The sequence below is a fragment of the Ornithorhynchus anatinus genome, chromosome 1 (assembly GCF_004115215.2).
Source record: "Ornithorhynchus anatinus isolate Pmale09 chromosome 1, mOrnAna1.pri.v4, whole genome shotgun sequence".
NCBI lineage: Eukaryota > Metazoa > Chordata > Mammalia > Monotremata > Ornithorhynchidae > Ornithorhynchus > Ornithorhynchus anatinus.
Genome location: NC_041728.1, coordinates 117,853,468 through 117,872,635, shown reverse-complemented (window position 1 = coordinate 117,872,635; position 19,168 = coordinate 117,853,468). Strand labels below are relative to the sequence as shown.

Sequence of the window (19,168 nt, the reverse complement as noted above, 5' to 3'; positions counted from 1 at the left end):
CAGAACAGTCCCCCATGCCACACTCAGAGATATAACCCAGGAATTGCCATGCTTCAGTGCAGTTGATTTGTCCATAATTTGGCACTGATTTACCATATGGATTTATGAAAATCACTTTAGATATCTGTATTGTGGTATCTCCATCAGTATCATAAAATCACTTTAGATCTCTCTATCATGGTATCTCCATCAGTATCGTAATAACACCTGTAGTATTCGTTAAGTACTTACTATGTACCAAGCACTGTTCGAATCGCTGGGGATGATACAAGATGATCAGAGCAGACACAGTCCCTGTCCCACACAATCTAAGCAAGAGGGGGAAGAATATTGAAACTCCATTGTACAGTTGAGGGAACTGAGGCACAGAGAAGTTATGTGACTTACCCAAGGTCACACAGCAGACCAGTGGCGAAGCCGGGATTAGAAACCAGGTCCTACAGACTCCCAGGCCCGTGCTCTATCCACTAGGCCATGCTGCTATTCTAATGAAGGCTATGAGCTGTGTGTTCTGTGTATATTCCTTTCCTTTGCTTGGCACTCCCTTACAGTTGAGCAAGAGAGAGTAAAGTGTTCAAAGGATAGCAGATATCTTCATGGCAGGAAGGCTATGCAGTCTAATGAAACATCTGTAAAGTGTGCTAAGCTATTCATAAAAAGGCACTGGCATTCCTCTATCAGAACAAGGTACCATTTTCAGAGATGTTAACAAATCATTCCCCAATTCTATTTCATTTTTGCAAAACTAATATTTAGTTTGATTAAAACACACAGTAATATATCAGGAAAGCTGGAGTTTCTGTCCACTTTTTGAAAGCTACCTGAAATTGCAAAAACGAGTAAGATTTGAATGGCAATGTCAAGAAGAACTGAGTGTTCGGTGGAAGGATAGTGAATAACGTTTGATAAGGATCTCTCTTTCCTTTCTGTCCCCACCTACCTATCCTGAATGACTCAAGTAGCTGGTGAAAATCTCTTCCACCCACACTTCATTTTAGGCCCAGTGTGGCTGGATTATCCAACATGCAAAATACCTCAGAATTGATTTTAAATGAAGCAGTAGGATTGGTGCAAGTTGTGCCAAAATAACCATATTTAGGGATGTCAAATAGACCCTCTTATCCCAACACCAGTAAAGAAAATAATATAGTGGAACTATATATCTATCAATGGTATTGAACGTTCACTGGGTGATGAGCACTGTGCTAGCACTTGGGAGAGAAGAATACAAAAGAGAAACAGCATGGCTTAGTGGATGGAGTATGGTCTGAGAGTCAGAAGGGTCTGAATTCTAATGCCCACTCTGCCACTTGTCTGCTTGAAGCCTTGGGCAAATCACTTCACTTCTCTGTGTCCTCTGTTATCTCATCTGTAAAATGGTTGTTCAGACTGTGAACTCCATGTGGGACATGACTTGTACTTATCACAGTACTTAATACGATGTCCAGTACAAAGTAAACAATAAATGTCATTAAAAGAAAAAAAACAAGAGTTGGTAGCTATATTCCTTGCGCACACTGAGGTTCCGGGATATGCCTTTAGAGTCCCCAGTGATTCTAACACGGCTTGCAAAACACAAGAGCTTAGTACAATGCTCTGCACATAACATGCACTCAATAAATACCATTGATTGACCAGAAATGCCATTGGTTTCAATAACAGAGCACAGAAAAGTGCCATTAGCCAGATGAAGAAGTTGATGAAACAATCGTTTGGGTCTAATGGATAGAGCACGGACCTTTGAATTAGAAGGACCTGAGTTCTAATCTTGCTCTGCCATGAATCTGCTGTGTGACCTTGAGCAAGTCTATTTATTTCTTTGTGCCTCGGTTTCCTCACCTGTAAAATGGGGATTAAGATTGTGAACCCCACGTGGGACATGGACCTAGTCCAGCCTGATTAGCTTGTATCTACCACATAGTAAGCATTTAACTAACACCATCAAAATTTTTAAAAAAGCTTACAGTCTAGAGACAATACAATAGATCTCTAACCTCTTCCCTTCCTCTAGTAAATGGATTTAAAAAAGAGACATGGAAAAACAAGGGAGTGATGCAAGAGGAAGAATAAACAAGGACTGGATAGTTACTTCTGAAAAATAGAGAATTGGCTAGATTTGAGATTTATAGCACTTAAGGTTGTTCAGGGTTCAGGGAATGCCAAGAGAAAAGCTTTATGCAGGCACTGAGTGGGAGAATCGGACACAGTAGGTAAAAGAGCTTTTCCAGGACTGAGTTCAAAGAAAATAGGGGACACCAATTGTGGAGTTATAAAATTCCATATTCTAGTTATTCTCCATCCAACTGAATACTGATTTTTACGTCCAGGTCATCCATGAGCTGGTTTCTGACTTTTGATTGGCCCTCAAAAAAATATCAATCCAAGACAGAAGGTATAAGGTTAAATCCTGTCACTCAAGAGACAGATATCCTCAGGGTAAAGTACTCTCTTTTCCTTTATCTCTAGTAAACTACTCAGTCTGTACCAAGGAAACCCAAGAAATGAAAACAAGAAGTTATTATGGAAATAAAGTAGATGTCTTTAGGCTGAATGGAAAATCTTTAATGAAAGAGGCTTCTTGACCAGCCTCCTCATCTTAAATACCAAGCTTAGATTTGGGGAATTGAAAACAAGACTAGTCAATATCAAAGGAAATCAATTTCACTAGTGCAAGAACTGAAACTTTCTAAGGTAATACTCTTCTCATTGATTAAAAAAAAATCTTTTTTTCTTTTAAACTTTGCTGTTTGGTGGGGTTTTTTTGCTGTTGCTATGGTCACATACAGTCCCTGAAAATGAGTGCACCAGTATCTGTTTTCTCACATAGTTAGAAAACTCAATCTGTTACCTTAGCTTTCAGATCTATTTATACATACACAACTTGTTCTTTGTATTCAAAGATACTCCAGGCAGTGGAGTCCCTGCTCCTTGGGTTGGGGGTGGCTCAAACCCCTGTAAATTATTGAAAGAGGGGTGCACATCGTAGCTCTTTGCTCAGCTGGTCATTTGCTTCTAAACTGTGCCTGTCATTTTCAACTCTGCCCCTGGAATCTGTCATCTTAATAATGATTAGAGTGTCAGAGGAATGCACCCTATGTTCAAGAACTTTAAAAATGATTCAACCATTCTTCCTGGAGGCATACATATATTTACAACCTCATGGAGTTGTTTTGATTTGCTCATGAGGAAGAAAAACAGTATCGAACTCTTGGCTGTAGCCTAGGAAATTTGTGTCCAAACTGATTTTATGTACTCCATTTTGTCTTCAGTTGTAGTCATATGCTAGGAACTATATTTGTTTCTAGGAAATTTCCCTGCAAGGTAGGATGCCACTCCAGTCCATACTTCACTCTGCTTCCCAGATCATTTTTTTTTCCCAGAAAAACATTCAGTCCATGTTTCCCTACTCCTCAAGAACCTCCAGTGGTTGTCCTTCCACTTCCAAATAAAACAGAAACTCTTTGCCATCCTCTATAAAGCACTTTATTATCTTGCCCCTCCTACCTCACTTCACTACTCTCCTACTACAACCCAGCATGCATTTTTCACTCCTCTAATTCATTCAATCATATTTATTGAGCACTTACTATGTGCAGAGCACTATAGTAAGTGCTTAGAAAGTACAATGCAGCAACCAAGAGAGACACCCACGCCCTTAACCGTTCTACAGACTAGTAGTGTAGAAGACAAGCTCATTATGCCAACCTACACACTGTACCTCAATTTAATCTATCTGGCCACCAACTTCTCACTGATGTCCTACCTGTGGCCTGGGACACCCTCCCTCTTCATATCCCATAGACTCTCCCCCGTTCACAGCCTTATTGAAAGCACATCTCCTCCAAGAGGCCTTTCTGACTATGCCCTCCTTTTCTCTTCTCCCTCTCCCTTTTGCATCTCTCTGACTTGCTCACTTTATTCTTCTCACTTCCCAGCCCCACAAGCACTTATGTCTTTTCTTATCTTGTCCTATCCTGTTGAGTCATCTACCGACAAATAGCAACAACATGGACACACCTCTCCCAGAACACCCCACCTCCATCTGCAGTGGTTCTGGTAGCAAATCTACAGCATTTGCTTGGTGAAAATATGGAAGTGGTTTACCATTGTCTCCTTCTGCACAGTCAACTTGAGTCTCCACCCTCGATTCTCTCTCATGCTGCTGCTGCTCAGCACAGGAGAGTTTTGACTTGTGACAGATTGCCTTCCATTTGCTAGCCACTACCCAAGCTTGAAATGGAATGGGTAGGCCTCTGCTTGACTGTCCCTCCTATAGCCTAGACTGGTGGAGTATTGGAAACTCTCCATGTGTTACCCTGAGAGGCAGCACTTATGTACATATCTGTAATTTAATTATTTATATTACTGTCTGTCTCCTCCTTTGGGTTGTAAGCAGGTTGTGGGCAGGGAATGTGTCTGTTTAGTGTTGCATTGTTCTCTCCCAAGTGCTTAGTATACTGATCTGTACACAGTAAGTGCTCAATAAGTATGATTGATTGATTAACCTGCCCATCAAATTATTTCAACATGTTTTCTCACAGTGCATGAAAGACAAACCATATGTTCTCTCCTCAAAATATTATCATGGCTTGCTTTTGCTAACACAGTACTACCCTGGTTGTTCCAACTTTCTGACCACTGCTTTTCACTTTTATTCACTGGCTCCCCTGTGTCCCATCCTCTTACTGTGGAATTTCCTAAAGTTCTGGTCTAGATCCACTGAAATTCAATCAATCAACCAATTAAGGGAATTAACTGAGCACTTACTGTGTGTGCAGCACTGTAATAAGATCTTGGCAGCTCATCTGCTAACATGGCTTCACCTGTGACTCCCAAATCTCTCTGATTTGCAATTCTGCAACTTCTTTAGCTTCCAAAATATCTCCACTTGGGTGAACTGCCAGCACCTCAAGCTCAACGTTTTAAAAACAACTCCTCATCTTTCCCCCTAATCCCACTCTTCCCCCTAACTTTCCCATCTCAGTTGCCAACAACACCATCCTCCAGCCCCACAAAGCCACATGCTAGGTGTCATCTTTGACTGTTCACTATCATTCAACTCTCACATTCAGTAAACTGCCAGATCTTGTCTGCTTTTCCTCCTTCTCTCCTGGATCTGTCCCTTCATCTCCACCCAAACTCCAACCCCACTGCCACCAGCTGATCTTGTCACAACTAAACTAATGAATTTGCTTCCTCTGTCTCTCAGACTCGGCCTCTCCCCACTCCAATCCCTAATAATAATGATGGTATTTGTTAAGCACTTACCATGTACCAAGTACTATTCTAAGCACTGGAGTAGATATTCATTCAGTAGTATTTATTGAGCACTTACTATGTGCAGACCACTGTACTAAGCGCTTGAGAAGCAGCGTGGAGCAGTGGAAAGAGCACGGGCTTTGGAGTCAGGGCTCATGAGTTCGAATCCCAGCTCTGCCACTTGTCAGCTGTGTGACTGTGGGCAAGTCACTTAACTTCTCTGTGCCTCAGTTCCCTCATCTGTAAAATGGGGATTAAGACTGTGAGCCCTACGTGGGACGACCTGATTCCCCTGTGTCTACCCCAGCGCTTAGAACAGTGCTCTGCACATAGTAAGCGCTTAACAAATACCAACATTATTATTATTATTATTGAATGTACAAATCAGCAACAGATAGAGACAGTCCCTGCCCATTGACGGGTTTACAATGAGGTAATCAGGTCGCCCCATGTGGGGTTTACAGTCATAATCCCTATTTTACAGAGGAGGTAACTGAGGCACAGAGAAGTTAAGTGACTTGCCCAGTGTCCCACAGCTTGTAAGTGGCAGAGCCGGGATTAGAAACCATGACCTCTGACTACCAAGTCTGGGCTCTTTCCACAAAGCCAGTTACCTGCCTCTGCATGGACCATCTTTCAGAACAGTTGCTGAGACCACATCTGTTTTCTCCTCAAAATTCTCACTGACTTCTTCTGTCTCTTTGCATCAAAAAAACCCTCCAAACAAACACCTTCAAGGCACATTGAGGAAGCTGGCCCTAGTCAAGCATTTAGTACAGTGCCAAACAGAACAGTGCTCTGCACACAGTAAGTACTCCAAACATACTATTGAATGAGTGGAGTAGGCAAGCCGGGATGTTGCAGGAAATCAGGTGAGGTAGAAGGGGGCAAGGTGATTGAGAGATTTAAAGCCAATTGTAAGGAGTTTCTGTTTAATGAGAGGTGAATGGGCAACCACTCAAAGGCCATGAGGAGTTGGGAGACAGGGACTGCATTTCTTTTTAGAAAAATGATCTAGGCAGTAGTATGAAATATGGCCTGAAGTGGGGATAGAGAGGAGACAGGGAGGTCATAGAGGAGGCAGATGTAGTAATTAAGGTGTGATAATAATGATATTTGCTTATTGCTTATTATGTATCAAGCATTGTACTAAGTCCTGGGGTAGCTATAAGATAATCAGATCTCACATGGGGCTCATTGTACAAGTTAGGATGGAAAACAGCTACTGAATGCCCATTTTGCAGATGAGGCACAGAGAAGTTAAATGACTTATCCAAGGACACACAGCAGACACCCGGTGAAGACAGAATTAGAACCCAGGTTCTGTGACTCCCAGGTCCATGTGTATTCACTAGTCCATGCTACTTTTCCCAAGCCACGCTACTTCTTCCAAGTACTTGGGCTTAGTAGTAATTTGGATGGAGAGGAAAGGACAGATTTTTGCCATGTTGTGAAGGTAGAATTGACCTGATTTGGTGACACACTGAATATGAGGGTTGAAGGAGAGAGATGAAAAGAGGATAATATTAAGGTTACAGGCTTGCGAAACAGGGAAGATAGTGGTATTCTCTACCATGGTCCAAAGATTATTGTTTGAAAGGGGGCATATTAACTCTAGATTTTATACCTTTCATAGCAGCATGGTCTAGTGGAAAGAACGTGGGCCTGGGAGGCAGAGGACCTGAGTTCTAAACCCGGCTCTTCCCAGTGCTTACTGGGAGGTCTTGGGCAAGTCACTTAACTTTTCTGTGCCTCAATTCTCCTGTTCTCAAGCAAACAATCCATCAATCAATGGTATTTATTGAGTGCTTACTATGTGCAAAGCACTGTAGTAAGCGCTTGGGAGAGTACAACATAATAGAAATAGCAGACACACTCCCTGTCCATAATGAGCTTGCAGTCTAGATTGAAGACAGACATTAATATGAACAAATAAGTAATTTATAATATACAATTTAAAGATATGTTCATACGTGCTGTGAAGTTGGGGATGGGGTGACTAGTACTGTCCAAAGGTCACAGCTCCAACCACACAGATGATGCAGAAGGGAGAATGAGCTTGGGAAAAGCGGGCTTAATCAGGGGAAGGTCTCTTTATAATTCTTTGAAGGTGCTTCTCCCTCCTACTTAGACTGTGAGTCCCATGCAGAACAAGGTCTGTGTCCAACCTAATTTACTTGTAATAATAATAATAATGTTGGTATTTGTTAAGCGCTTACTATGTGTCGAGCACTGTTCTAAGCACTGGGGTAAATACAGGGTAATCAGGTTGTCCTACGTGAGGCTCACAGTTAATCCCCATTTTACAGATGAGGTAACTGAGGCACAGAGAAGTTCAGTGACTTGCCCAGAGTCACACAGCTGACAAGTGGCAGAGCTTGGATTCGAACTCATGACCTCTGACTCCCAAGCCCGTGCTCTTTCCACTGAACCACACTGCTTCTCTAAGTAGAAGTGGAGAATGCGGGCATCGATCCCGCTACCTCTCACATGCTAAGCGAGCACTCTACCATTTGAGCTAATTCCCCTAAGTAGAACTTGTATCTATGCCAACACTTAGAAATGTGTTTAACACATGATCATTGCTTAACAAATCCCATAAAAAAACAAACATTTTTTTCCATTAAGAACTGCCTCTTGAGGATGCTAATAATGATCATTTTGGTATTTAAGTGTTTACTATGTGCTCTCTCTCTCTCTCTCTATATATATACACACCCATCTCCATATCAAACAAAAACTCCTCACCACTGGCTTCAATCCATCACCTTTCCCCCTCCTACCTCATCTTGCTTCTCTTCTTCTACAACCCAGGCTGCACACTTCGCTCCTCTAGTGCTAACCTTCTCACTGTGCCTCAATCTCGCCTGTCTCTCTGCCAGCCTCTAGCCCACGTCCTGCCTCTGGCCTGAAATGCCCTCCCTCCTCAAATCCGACAGACAATTACCTTCCCTGGCTTCAAAGCCTTATTGAAGGCACATCTCTTCCAAGAGGCCTTCCCAGATTAAGCCCCACTTTTCCTCATCTTCCACTCCCTTTTGCATTGCCCTGGCTCCCTCCCTTTGCTCTCCCCCCCCCAACCCGCCGCAGCCCCACAGCACTTATGTATATAAATGTAATCTTATTTATTTTTACTGATGTTTGCATCCCCCACCCCCCCAGACTGTGAGCTTCTTGGGGGTAGGGAATGTCACTGTTTATTGTTATATTGTACTTTCCCAAGCGTTTAGTATCGTGCTTTTCACGCAGTAAGAGCTTAATAAATACATTTGAATGAATGAATAAATGAAGTGCCATCCCCAGTACTAAGCACTGGAGTAGATACAGGATAATCAGTTTAATTACGGTTCCTATAAACATAAAGGAATTGAAAGGTGAAACTTACAACTTAAAATAGCAAACTTGTCTTCCTAGAGCTCACTAAAATCCTAAATGCGCTATTGTCTTCTATAAACAGAACTCATTAAATTACACTGAAGCATTTTCTTTAGAAGGGGCATTCACCGTGTGGCAGGACAGTTTTAGCTGTTTCCTGCTGCTCGACAAAAATGATAAGACTATCATTTAACATGTGGGTTACGTTCCTAAATGATTCTTCTTCTGAATAAGTGAGCACCAAAATCGAGTTACTATATTTGAATTATGGGACACCAACTTAAAAAAGAACAAATTAGGGTTGTTTTTGTCCTCACTACTGAATTTATCGTGTTCTGAAACCAGTTTGACACTTAAAACAGCCATCCCAAAAGTTGATGCTTCCGAGAGTAAAATGCATTTTGCAAAGCAAACGGGGTTCTCACTTTCACACTCCTTCACTCTGCCTCCCACTCTCTTCCTGACTCACTCTCACCAGCCCACTTGTATTCTCACCCACACAAAAACCTTTGTCTCTCTCTCTCTTCTCCCTCTCAAAGTTAATGTCAGCAGTTGCCTCAGCCAGTTGGCAAATCCCCCAGGATGGAGAAGGATACACTGGGTGAAAAATAACAGTTCTTCAGCTGGTTTTGAACTCTGTGGAAGGACTAGTTGAAAATGGTATTATTGAGCATTTACTAAGTGCTGCATGAAGTGCTGGGGTAGATATAATACACGGTTCAGACCCAATCTCTGTTCCAAGTAACATGATCCTAATATAATAATAATAATAATGTTGGTATTTGTTAAGCGCTTACTATGTGCCGAGCACCGTTCTAAGCGCTGGGGTAGACACAGGGGAATCAGGTTGTCCCACGTGGGGCTCACAGTCTTCATCCCCATTTTACAGATGAGGTAACTGAGGCACCAAGAAGTGAAGTGACTTGCCCACAGTCACACAGCTGACAAGTGGCCGAGCCGGGATTCAAACCCATGACCTCTGGCTCCAAAGCCCGTGCTCTTTCCACTGAGCCACGCTGCTTCTCTAGCTGCTTCTCTAATATATGCAGAGAGTTAGATACATTGAAAAAAAACAAAACAAAACATTGAGTAGGGCATCAAATGCATTCGCTGCTCCAGCTGCAAGTCAAAAAATGGTATTTATATGTGCCCAGTGAGGAAGAGAGGATTGACTAATTGATCTTTTGTTGACAGACTGCATTAACTATACCTCACCTCTGTCTCCAAATAACAACTAAAGGAGGTCTGTTTTCTTCCATTGTTTCTGGAAAAAAAAAAGTGGTCTGATCTACACCACAAGCCCTGCAGGGCTAGCTCAATCTCTCATCTTTAACTTGTGGGTTAGATGGCTATCTGAATGAGTAAAATGGGGGAAAAACCTCAGTTACTCCTTAGCCCTTATGATTTCAATCATTCAGCACAAGGGAATTTCAATTCTTCAGCAAAGACAATAAAGAGACATTAAGTATCTAGGTAGGGACTACTTCCAAAGAGAGATGAACACTTTGTAAACTGGTGTGGGAAATAGCAGTGCATGAAGCTGCCCTAAAACTCTTTTGTTTTCTGTTTTCTCTTTTCTGTTTTCACCCGCTTGTAAAGTCCTCATGAATCCACTGAAAAAATGCTTTGATTTTTTTTTCAAATGAGTTATCTAAGGAAGAATACTTAACCACAGATATAGCCGCCCCCTCCTGAACAACCTGTTTATGGAAGCAATGGTCCAGCATTTCTGAGCTCAGTCACCATCCAGGTCTTAGTTAAACAAAACAAAATGACATAGTAATTTCATATGGCCTATTATATTAGTACCTTAAATTAGATTACTCATTATTTTTGTACTGAATAGCTTGCATTGCTATAAATCTATTCTTGAGACAAGAAGTTACACAAGCTCAAAGTAACAAACAAAAAATTATTTAATGGACTTTTTATGGTATTTGTTAATGCTTACTCTGTGCCAGGCAATGTGCCTGAGGTAGATACAGGTTAATTATATTGGTTACAGTCCATGTCTCACATGAGGCTCAGTCTTTATCCACACTTCATAGATGAGATGACTGAGGCAAAGGGAAGTTAAATGATTTGCCCAAGGTCACACAGCAGACAAGTGGAGGAGGTGGGATTAGAACCCATGTCCTCTGACTTCCAGGTCCTTGCTCTTTTCATTAGGACATGCTGCTTCCCTGTTTGCATTTCTTTCCAACTCAACACATATTATTTTTCCCATGGCCCTTTTGAGATTGTCCAAAACCTATATATTCCACATTGAAAGTGCAGAACTACATCAAAGCAATGTCATTATTAGGTCAGAGCAATGGTACAGCCAGCCCAGGACTGTTTATGAGAGTGGCAACTTGCCCTCCTTGATCTCTGACCAAAGGACTAGGGATGTGCTATTTAACATCCCTAACTTTTCCCTCTAGTAGCTCTTATGGACAGTTCATTCAGGACTATATCCAAATCCCTCTTAAATCTGCTAATGTTTTTGACCTGCCAAACCTTTTGGTGGTAACAAATTCCATATTTTATTTGTGAGATCCTTTTTTTTTTTGTTTGTATGGGACTTGCCATTTCTGTACAGAGAAGCAGCGTGGTATTAGTGGAAAGAGCATGAGCCTGGGAATCAGAAGGGCCTGAGTTCTAATTCCATCTCTTCCACTTGTCTGCTCTGTGACCCTGGGCAAGTCACTTCACTTCTCTGTTTCTCAGTTCTCTCATCTGTAAAATGGGCATTAAGACCCTGAGCCCCATGTGGGATAGGGATCGGGTCCAACCTGATTATCTTTTATTACCTCAGCACTTAATAATAATAATAATGTTGGTATTTGTTAAGCGCTTACTATGTGCCGAGCACTTTTCTAAGCGCTGGGGTAGACATAGGGGAATCAGGTTGTCCCACGTGGGGCTCACAGTCTTAATCCCCATTTTACAGATGAGGGAATTGAGGCACAGAGAAGTTAAGTGACTTGCCCACAGTCACACAGCCAACAAGTGGCAGAGCTGGGATTCGAACTCATGAGTCCTGACTCCAAAGCCCATGCTCTTTCCACTGAACCACGCTGCTTCTCAAGCACTTAGTACAGTGCTTGGCACATAATAAGTGCATAACAAATACCACAGTTATTATTATTATTATTACCATTTTCAAGCTTCAATACCTACTCCCTCATCCTCGTTCTTTGTGGAGAACTCCCTGTAGTCTTGTATTTACCAACTCTGCAACATTGTACTCTCCCAAGCATTTAGTCCAGTGCTCCGAACACAGAAAGAACTCAGTAAATACAACTGATTGATTGATTGCTTGATCAGCTGTAAGCCTTCTTCTGGACTGTAAGATTCTTGTGGGCAGGAAATGTCTAGCAACTTGGTTTTACTGTACAATCCCAAGCAAACAGTACAGTGCTTTGCACACAGTAAGCACTCTCTCCCTCTAGTTTGTAAACTCCTACTGGGCAGGGATTGTGTCTACCTATTCTATTGTATTTTCCCAAGGGCTTAATATTGTGCTCTACACACAATAAGCATTTAATAAATACCAAAGATTGATTTATGAATTGATAAGTTGCAAAGGAATGGGTTTGGACTTCAAAAGGAGGTGGGTGATTTCCTCTTGGGAGATGGCTGGGAAGGATAATAATAATAATCATATTTGCTTAGCACTTACTATGTGCCAGGCACTTTACTAAGCGTTAGGGTGGATACAAGCGAATTGGGTTGGAAATAATCCCTGTCCCGCTTGGGGCTCACAGTCTCAATCCCCGTTTTAGAGATGAGGTAACTAATGTCCCAAGAAGTGAAGCAATAATTGCCCAAGGTCACACATCAGGCAAGTGGCAGAACCGGGATGAAAACCCATGACCTTTTGACTCCCAGCCCCATGCTCTATCCACTATGCCATGCTGCTCTATACACTATACCATGAAAGCATGGATGTGGAGGGTTCATTCATTCATTCAATAGTATTTATTGAGTGCTTACTATGTGCAGAGCACTGTACTAAGCGCTTGGGATGAACAAAACGGCAACAGATACAGTCCCTGCCGTTTGACGGGCTTACAGTCTAATCGGGGGAGACAGACAGACAAGAACAATGGCAATAAATAGAGTCAAGGGGAAGAACATCTCGTAAAAACAATGGCAACTGAATAGAATCAAGGCAATGTACAATTCATTAACAAAATAAATAGGGTAATGGAAATATATACAGTTGAGTGGACGAGTACAGTGCTGTGGGGATGGGAAGGGAGAGGTGGAGGAGCAGAGGGAAAAGGGGAAAAAGAGGGTTTAGCTGCGGAGAGGTAAAGGGGGGGTGGCAGAGGGAGTAGAGGGAGAAGAGGAGCTCAGTCTGGGAAGGCCTCTTGGAGGAGGTGAGTTTTAAGTGGGGTTTTGAAGAGGGGAAGAGAATCAGTTTGGCGGAGGTGAGGAGGGAGGGCATTCCAGGACCGCGGGAGGAAGTGGCCCAGGGGTCGACGGCGGGATAGGCGAGACCGAGGGACGGTGAGGAGGTGGGCGGCAGAGGAGCAGAGCGTGCGGGGTGGGTGGTAGAAAGAGAGAAGGGAGGAGAGGTAGGAAGGGGCAAGGTGATGGAGAGCCTTGAAACCTAGAGTGAGGAGTTTTTGTTTGGAGCGGAGGTTGATAGGCAACCACTGGAGTTGTTTAAGAAGGGGAGTGACATGCCCAGATCGTTTCTGCAGGAAGATGAGCCGGGCAGCGGAGTGAAGAATAGACTGGAGCGGGGCGAGAGAGGAGGAAGGGAGGTCAGAGAGAAGGCTGACACAGTAGTCTAGCTGGGATATAACGAGAGCCCGTAGCAGTAAGGTAGCCGTTTGGGTGGAGAGGAAAGGGCGGATCTTGGCGATATTGTAGAGGTGAAACCGGCAGGTCTTGGTAACGGATAGGATGTGTGGGGTGAACGAGAGAGACGAGTCAAGGACGACACCGAGATTGCGGGCCCGAGAGATGGGAAGGATGGTCGTGCCATCCACGGTGATAGAGAAGTCTGGGAGAGGACCGGGTTTGGGAGGGAAGATGAGGAGCTCAGTCTCGCTCATGTTGAGTTTTAGGTGGCGGGCCGACATCCAGGTGGAGACGTCCTGGAGGCAGGAGGAGATACGAGCCTGAAGGGAGGGGGAGAGGACAGGGGCGGAGATGTAGATCTGCGTGTCATCTGCGTAGAGATGGTAGTCAAAGCCGTGAGAGCGAATGAGTTCACCGAGGGAGTGAATGTAAATGGAGAACAGAAGAGGGCCAAGAAATGACCCTTGAGGAACTCCAACAGTTAAAGGATGGGAGGGGGAGGAGGCTCCAGCGAAGGAGACCGAGAATGACCGGCCAGAGAGATAAGAGGAGAACCAGGAGAGGACAGAGTCCGTGAAGCCAAGGTGAGATAAGGTATGGAGGAGGAGGGGATGGTTGACAGTGTTAAAGGCAGCAGAGAGGTCAAGGAGGATTAGAATGGAGTAGGAGCCATTGGATTTGGCAAGAAGGAGGTCACGGGTGACCTTAGAGAGAGCAGTCTCGGTAGAGTGGAGGGGACGGAAGCCAGATTGGAGGGGGTCTAGGAGAGAATGGGAGTTAAGGAATTCTAAGCATCGATTGTAGATGACTCGTTCTAGGATTTTGGAAAGGAAGGGTAGTAGGGAGATAGGGCGATAACTGGAGGGGGAAGTGGGGTCAAGAGCGGGTTTTTTTAGGATGGGGGAGACGTGGGCATGTTTGAAGGCAGCGGGGAAGGAGCCATTGGAGATTGAGTGGTTAAAAATAGAAGTTAAGGAAGGGAGGAGGGCAGGGGCGATGGTTTTAATAAGTGAGAGGGAATGGGGTCCAAGGTGCAGGTGGAGGGGGTGGCACTTGCGAGGAGGGAGGAAATCTCCTCTGAGGATACTGCAGGGAAGGATGGGAAAGTAGGGGAGAGGGTTGGTGGGGGGAGGGGCGAGGCGGAGGGGTGACTTTGCGGAGCTCAGACCTGATCGTGTTGATTTTCGTGAGGAAATAGGCGGCCAGATCATTGGGGGTGAGAGATGGGGGAGGGGGAGGAGCAGGGGGCCTAAGGAGAGAGTTAAAGGTCCAGAACAATCTGCGGGGGTGACGGGCATGGGTGTCAATGAGGGAGGAGAAGAAGTTTTGCCTGGTGGAGGAGAGGGCAGAGTTAAGGCAGGAAAGGATAAATTTGAAGTGTGTGAGGTCGGCTTGGTGCTTGGACTTTCGCCAGCAGCGCTCAGCAGCTCAAGCATAGGAGCGTAGGAGGCGGACAGAGGAGGTGATCCAGGGCTGTGGGTTAGTGGAGCGAGAGCGGAGGAGGGAAAGGGGGGCGAGAGAGTCGAGATGAGTAGAGAAGGTGGAGTTGAGAGTGGAGACCTGATCATCGAGAGGGTTGGAGGGGGTAATTGACTGGAGAAGTTAGGAGGAGATTTGGGGGATTTTATACCTGATAGCTTTACTTTTGGCAGTGAAGTACAAGAAATGGTCATGTGCATGGGGGTAAGAGATGGAAAGACTGATTTAAGGAGGAGATGAAAGTCAGAAATAGGGTTTCTGGGTCTCTCATTGTACCATACTTTTGTTAGGGACATCATCTAGACTCTAAACTCATTGTGGGCTAGGAATATGCCTCCCGAAACTGCTGTACTGTATTCTCCCAAGTGCTTAGTAAAGCACACTGCACATGATAAATATTATTCATTCATTCAATCAATCATATTTATTGAGCGCTTACTGTGTACAGAGCACTGTACTAAATACTGGAAAGGATAATTCAGCAACATATAGAGACAATCCCTACCCAACAACAGGCTCACAGTCTAGAAGACTAGTCAGAAGTCTAAACTAGTCTAGAAGACTATTGAAGATGATGATGATGGTAAATACCATTCATTCATTCAATTCAATAGTATTTATTGAGCGCTTACTATGTGCAGAGCACTGTACTAAGCGCTTGGAATGAACAAGTCGGCAACAGATAGAGACAGTCCCTGCCGTTTGACGGGCTTACAGTCTAATCGGGGGAGACGGACAGACAAGAACAATGGCAATAAATAGAGTCAAGGGGAAGAACATCTCGTAAAAACAATGGCAACTGAATAGAATCAAGGCAATGTACAATTCATTAATAAAATAAATAGGGTAATGGAAATATATACAGTTGAGCGGACGAGTACAGTGCTGAGGGGATGGGAAGGGAGAGGGGGAGGAGCAGAGGGAAAGGGGGAAAAGAGGGTTTAGCTGCGGAGAGGTGAAGGGGGGGTGGTAGAGGGAGTAGAGGGAGAAGAGGAGCTCAGTCTGGGAAGGCCTCTTGGAGGAGGTGAGTTTTAAGTAGGGTTTTGAAGAGGGAAAGAGAATCAGTTTGGCGGAGGTGAGGAGGGAGGGCGTTCCAGGACCGCAGGAGGACGTGGCCCGGGGGTCGACGGCGGGATAGGCGAGACCGAGGGACGGTGAGGAGGTGGGCGGCAGAGGAGCGGAGCGTGCGGGGTGGGCGGTAGAAAGAGAGAAGGGAGGAGAGGTAGGAAGGGGCAAGGTGATGGAGAGCCTCGAAGCCTAGAGTGAGGAGTTTTTGTTTGGAGCGGAGGTTGATAGGCAACCACTGGAGTTGTTTAAGAAGGGGAGTGACATGCCCAGATCATTTCTTCAGGAAGATGAGCCGGGCAGCGGAGTGAAGAATAGACTGGAGCGGGGCGAGAGAGGAGGAAGATCAATTGCTTGGGAACAATAATAATCTTAAATTAAAGCACCTTTTTTATACGTTCAAAAGCTACATCCACTGCTAATTGGGTATTCTGTTTGACTGGCTAGCTGACCCTGATGGGTTTCCTGGCTAACTAGCTCCTCTTCTGGTTAACTGACTGATCTTACTGAAAGCTTCATTGCCTCAGCATCCTTTTCTGGCAGTGCTAATTGTTCGCCACTTCTAAAGGGGAAGGGACTAGCAGGAAGCCTGTCAGTGGAGGTACTAATCTTTCACCCAGCAGGAGTTTTCTCAGGCAGGATCCCATTCACTTTAACCTTTCAAAACATTTCCAAGTAAGGAAGTACAAAAGGAAAGCTGGCCCCTAATTCACCAGCACTGTACATGTGTGATTACTTGGAAGGGGACACCATAGAGAGATGTTTGTATTCAAATGAATAAATTTGGCCTGCAAAATATTCCTTCTTTGGCTAGGTTTTTCTCTGCCTGAGGGTGTTTCTAATTGGGAGATAAATAAGATGACTTCTCAAGGTCTCTGCCATCCTTGTAATTTCAATTTCCAAGTTCAATAATTAAACGTGTGGTTTTTGACACAGTGAAACTGGAATCGTAGCACATGGGCTGGTCCTAATTCAGCAGGTATGTCTATGCAGTTCTAAAGTTAAACCAACCTCTTTGGAAGTTCAAGTCATTTCATAGTTCTAGGAGACAAAGGAGAAGGAAGGTGGTCTAATAAGCACTTCATTAAAGAAATTTTATCAATCTATATTGTGATTTATCGAATGTAAACTGTGTGCAGAACACTTTATTAAGCATGTGGGAGATTACGATTGATTAGTTAGTCCACTTGATTCCAACCAAAAGCAGTTTACTATCTAGCAGTGGAGACAGATCAACTAATCAATCAATCAATTAATCACTTATTGTTTGAAGAGCACTGTACTAAGCACTTGGGAGAGTACAATATAACAGAATTGGTAGATACAAGTTACAAGTGAGAGAAGGAGACAAACATTAATATAACTTAATCAATTACAGCTATGTACCTAAGTGCTGGGAGGGGAGGGAAGGGAAAACCAAAAGTTCAAATCCAAGTGTAATGGCCACTCAGAAAGGAGTGGGAAAAGAGGAAATTAGGGCTTAGTTGCGGAAGACCTCTTGGAGGAGATGTGCCTTCAATGAGGCTTAGAAGGTGGGGGGAGTGATCATATTGGCTTAGTGGAAAGAGCATGGGCTTAGGAGTCAGAGGTCATGGATACCAATCCACGAATACACTGTAGTACTGTAATAATAATGGTATTTGTTAAACACTTATTATGTGCAAGGCCTGTGTTAAGCACTCTAGTCTTATTGTGTCTTATGCTATCGAGTCGTCTCCGACTGACAGCAACACCATGGGCACATCTCTCCCAGAATGCCTTACCTCCACCTACAATCATTTTGGTAGTGTATCCATAGACCTTTCTTGGTAAAAATACGGAATTGGTTTACCATTGCCTTCTTCCCCACAGTAAACCTGAGTCTCCACCCTTGACTCTCTCCCACGCTGCTGCTGCCTAGAGCAGGTGATTTTTGCCTTGTAGCAGATTGCCTTCCATTCATTAGCCACTGTCCAAACTAGGAATGGAATGGACAGGCCTCTGCTTGACTCTCCCTCCTGTAGCCCAAACTGGTAGAGTACCAGAAACTCTCCAGGTATGATTCTGAGAGGGAGTACTAAGCACTGGGCTAGATGAAGGTTAATTAGGTTGGACACAGTCTCCTTCTTGCATAGGGCTCACAGTCTTAATCCCTATTTTACAGTTGAGGGAACTGAGGCACAAAGAAGTTAAGTGATTGCCCAAGGTCACACAGCAGACACCTTTACAATATTGCCAAGACCTGCCCTTTCCTCTCCACCCAAACGGCTACCTTACTGCTACAGGCTCTCGTTATAAACTGGCTAGACTACTGTGTCAGCCTTCTCTCTGATCTCCCTTCCTCCTCTCTCGCCCCGCTCCAGTCTATTCTTCACTCTGCTGCCCGGCTCATCTTCCTGCAAAAACGTTCTGGGCATGTCACTCCCCTTCTTAAACACCTCCAATGGTTGTCTATCAACCTCCGCTCAAAACAAAAACTCCTCACTCTAGGCTTCGAGGCTCTCCATCACCTTGCCCCTTCATATCTCTCCTCCCTCCTCTCTTTCTACTGCCCACCCCACACGCTCTGCTCCTCTGTCGCCCACCTCCTCACCGTTCCCCGTTCTCACCTATCCTGCCGTCGACCCCTGGGCCATGTCCTCCCGCCGTCCTGGAATGCCCTCCCTCCTCACCTCCATCAATCTAATTCTCTTCCCCTCTTCAAATCCCTACTTAAAGCTCACCTCCTCCAAGAGGCCTTCCCAAACTGAGCTCCCCCCTTTTTCCCTCTGCTCCCTCTACCCCCCTCTTCACCTGTACTCGTCTGCTCAACAATATATATCTTCATCACCCTGTTTATTTTGTTTAAAGAGATGTACATCACCCTGATTCTATTTATTTGCCCTTGTTTTTATGAGATGTTCTTCCCCTTGACTCTATTTATTGCCATTGTTCTTGTCTGCCTGTCTCCCCCGATTAGACTGTAAGCCCATCAAAGGGCAGGGACTGTCTCTATCTGTTGCCGACTTGTGCATTCCAAGTGCTTTGTACAGTGCCCTGCACTAGTAAGCGCTCAATAAATACTATTGAATGAATGAAAGTGGCGGAGTGGGGTAGAAACCAGGTCCTTCTGACTCCCAGGTTCATTATCTTTTCATTAGGTCATGCTGTTTCTCAAGCACTTAGTACAGTGCTCTGCACACAGTAAGCACTCAATAAATTATATTGGCTGATT

General features: G+C 44.3%; 1 protein-coding gene and 1 non-coding gene across 2 annotated transcripts in view; both read right to left on the bottom strand.

Annotated features, from left to right (window-relative positions):
• Positions 1-19,168, bottom strand: part of NMNAT3 (nicotinamide nucleotide adenylyltransferase 3) — a 98,741-nt gene that overhangs the window by 68,440 nt on the left and 11,133 nt on the right. The window lies entirely within an intron of this gene.
• LOC114816991 lies at positions 17,891-18,028 on the bottom strand. The gene has a single exon (XR_003764818.1). It is a non-coding gene; the product is annotated as a small nucleolar RNA SNORA7 (small nucleolar RNA).